The following is a 3,608-nucleotide window of genomic DNA, read 5'->3' on the forward strand; positions in this document are numbered from 1 at the left end:
TTACTAGGGGCAAGGTATGCTGGGACGCCCCTCCCGGGGATGGCGTTTCTCTGGCGGGGACCAGATAAGCTAAGCCCAGATGACACCTCCCCGGCATCCGGGGCTCCCTCCTGCAGCCCGCGGCGAGGCAAAGTGCCTGGGATGGGCTACATGGGTCCCCGGGCGTCCGGGCCCCGGGAGCTCCTGCGGGCCTCCCCTTGCCTGAGGCCCAGCGTGGGGTCTCCGAGCCCCCCTGAGCCCTGCAGCCCCTGACCCTGCAGCTCCTGAGCCCTGCAGCCCCCGAACCCTGCAGTCCCCGAACCCTGCAGTCCCCGAACCCTGCAGTCCCCGAACCCTGCAGTCCCCGTGCCCTGCAGCCCCTGAACCCTGCAAGGGCAGGCGGGAGCCCTCCATGAAGGCTTGGGCTGGCAGATTGGCGTAATTTCGGTCCCGGCCATCTGGTCACACCAATCCCCTCAGCCATCTGGTTGCATGCAATGCTTTCCAATGGGGCAACCAGATGGCCGGGCCGGCCTGGAAGTCCCGATGAGGGCTCATTCGCCTCCCCGATCCAAGCCAGGGCTCCAGGAGGTCGGGCACCTCCGTGCCTAGGGTCCCCTCCATCACTCGGTGTGCACGGTTTACCAGAAAGGGGGGTAGCCTTCCTCCGGATTACTAGGGGCAGGGTATGCCGGGATGCCCCTCCCAGAGATGGCGGTTCTCAGGCGGGCACCAGATTGGCTATGCCCGGGCAACACCTCCCTAGGCGTCCAGGGCTCCCTCCTCCGGCACGCAGCGTGGCAAAGTGCCCAGGACGGGCTCCATGGTTGCCAGGCAGTCATCCCCCTGGCGTCCGGGCCCGAGAGCTCCGGTGGTCCTTCCCCGGGCTTGAGTCTCAGCCGGGGTCCCCGAGCCCCCAGGAAGCGGAGCCCCCAAGCCCTGCGTGGGCAGGCGGGAACCCTAGCGCGAATGCTGGGGGTTGGGCAGATGGGAGTCCTTTCGGTCCCGGCCATCTGGTCGCACCTCTCCCCTCGGCATTCTGGTCGCGCTCAAGGCTTTCAAATGGGGTGACCAGATGGCCGGGCCGGCCTGGAAGTCCCGATGAGGGCACATTTGCCTCCCGGATCCCAGCCAGGGCTCCAGGAGGTCGGGCACGTTCGTGCCTAGGGTCCCCTGAGCCTTGCGGTGCGCGCGGGTTACCAGAAAGGGGGGTAGCCTTCCTCCGGATTACTATGGGCAGGGTATGCCGGGACACCCCTCCCGGGCTGGGGGTTCTCTGCCGGGTACCAGAAGGGCTATGCCTGGGCAACACCTCCCTAGGCATCCAGGGCTCCCTCCTGCAGCCCGCGGCGAGGCAAAGTGCCTGGGACGGGCTACATGGGTCCCCGGGTGTCCGGGCCCCGGGAGCTCCTGCGGGTCTCCCCTTGCCTGAGGCCCAGCGCGGGGTCTCCGAGCTCCCCTGAGCCCTGCAGCCCCTGACCCTGCAGCTCCTGAGCCCTGCAGCCCCCGAACCCTGCAGCCCCCGAACCCTGCAGTCCCCGAACCCTGCAGTCCCCGAACCCTGCAAGGGCAGGCGGGAGCCCTCCATGAAGGCTTGGGCTGGCAGATTGGCGTAATTTCGGTCCCAGCCATCTGGTCGCACCAATCCCCTCGGCCATCTGGCCGCATGCAATGCTTTCCAATGGGGCAACCAGATGGCCGGGCCGGCCTGGAAGTCCCGATGAGGGCTCATTCGCCTTCCCGATCCGAGCCAGGGTTCCAGGAGGTCGGGAGCCTCCGTGCCTAGGGTCTCCTCCATCACTCGGTGTGCACGGTTTACCAGAAAGGGGGGTAGCCTTCCTCCGGATTACTAGGGGCAGGGTATGCTGGGATGCCCCTCCCAGAGATGGCGGTTCTCAGGCGGGCACCAGATTGGCTATACCCGGGCAACACCTCCCTAGGCGTCCAGGGCTCCCTCCTCCGGCACGCAGCGTGGCAAAGTGCCCAGGACGGGCTCCATGGTTCCCAGGCAGTCATCCCCCTGGCGCCCGGGCCCGAGAGCTCCGGTGGTCCTTCCCCGGGCTTGAGTCTCAGCCGGGGTCCCCGAGCCCCCAGGAAGCGGAGCCCCCAAGCCCTGCATGGGCAGGCGGGAACCCTAGCGCGAATGCCATCTGGTCGCACCTCTCCCCTCGGCATTCTGGTCGCGCGCAATGCTTTCCAATGGGGTGACCAGATAGCCGGGCCGGCCTGGAAGTCCCGATGAGGGCTCATTTGCCTCCCGGATCCCAGCCAGGGCTCCAGGAGGTTGGGCACGTTCGTGCCTAGGGTCCCCTGAGCCTTGCGGTGCGCGCGGGTTACCAGAAAGGGGGGTAGCCTCCCTCCGGATTACTATGGGCAGGGTATGCTGGGACACCCCTCCCGGGCTGGGGGTTCTCTGCCGGGTACCAGAAGGGCTATGCCTGGGCAACACCTCCCTAGGCGTCCGGGGCTCCCTCCTCCGGCCCGCGGCGTGGCAAAGTGGCGTGGCAAAGTGCCCAGGACGGGCTCCATGGTTCCCGGGCAGTCTTTTCCCTGGCGTCCGAGCCCGAGAGCTCCGGTGGTCCTTCCCCGGGCTTGAGTCCCAGCCGGGGTTCCCGAGCCCACGAGAAGCGGAGCCCCCGAGCCCTGCGTGGGCAGGCAGGAACCCTAGCGCGAAGGCTCGGGGTGGGCATATGGGAGTCCTTCCGGTCCAGCCATCTGTTCGCACCTCTCCCCTCAGCCATCTGGTCACGCGCAATGCTTTCCAACGGGGCAACCAGATGGCCAGGCTGGCCTGGAAGTCCCAATGAGGGCTCATTTGCCTCCCGAATCCCAGCCAGGGCTCCAGGACGTCGGGCACGTTTGCGCCTAGTGTACCCTGAGCCTCGCAGTGGGCGCGGGTTACCAGAAAGGGGGGTTAGCCTTCCTCCGGATTACTAGGGACAGGGTACTCTGGGACCCCTCTTGGCCTAGCGGTCCTCATCTGACAGCTGGACAGGCCAGGTTGCCGCCCCAGCCCTGGGACGGGGTCCGGCAGGCCCGGCGAGGCTTCCCCTGTGCCGGGCTCCGGCTCTGGGCCCCATCCCCCATCCTGCGGCACTGCCAAAGGCCTGGGACGGGGTTGCGTTGTGCTTGGGGAGCCTCCCCTTGCTTTGCTGGGTTCAGGAGCTCCGGCCGGGGCCCTCAGGGCCCCGGGGAGGGCGGCCTCCCCACCCAGGGCTCCGTTCTGGGTCCTGCCGCGTGGCAGGGTCCCCGGGACAGGATCCGGCGGGCCCGGGGAGGCATCCCCTGCGCCTCTGGGCCTGTGAGCCCCGGCTGGGTCCATGGGCCCCACCGGGCCCCAGGTCGGTGGCTCCGGCCCTGGGCTCCGTCCCCCAGCCTGTGGCACTGCCAAATGCCTGGGATGGGGTTCCGTTGTGGCCAGGGAGCCTCCCCTGGCTTGGCTGGGTTCAGGAGCTCCGTCCTCCGGCCTGCCGCTCCGCCAAGGGCCCGGGACAGGGGTCTGTCGTTCCTGTTTTGTCAAGGTGTCCGCGGGCCCCGGGTAGGAGGGCCCATCGGGTCCCCCTCGCATCCTCCATGGCTGGGGCCCTGGGCCTCCGGTCCCCCATGCCCTGGCGCCCGCTCACTCTTTT

This window comes from Triturus cristatus, chromosome 7 (genome assembly GCF_964204655.1).
Source record: "Triturus cristatus chromosome 7, aTriCri1.1, whole genome shotgun sequence".
Taxonomy (NCBI): domain Eukaryota; kingdom Metazoa; phylum Chordata; class Amphibia; order Caudata; family Salamandridae; genus Triturus; species Triturus cristatus.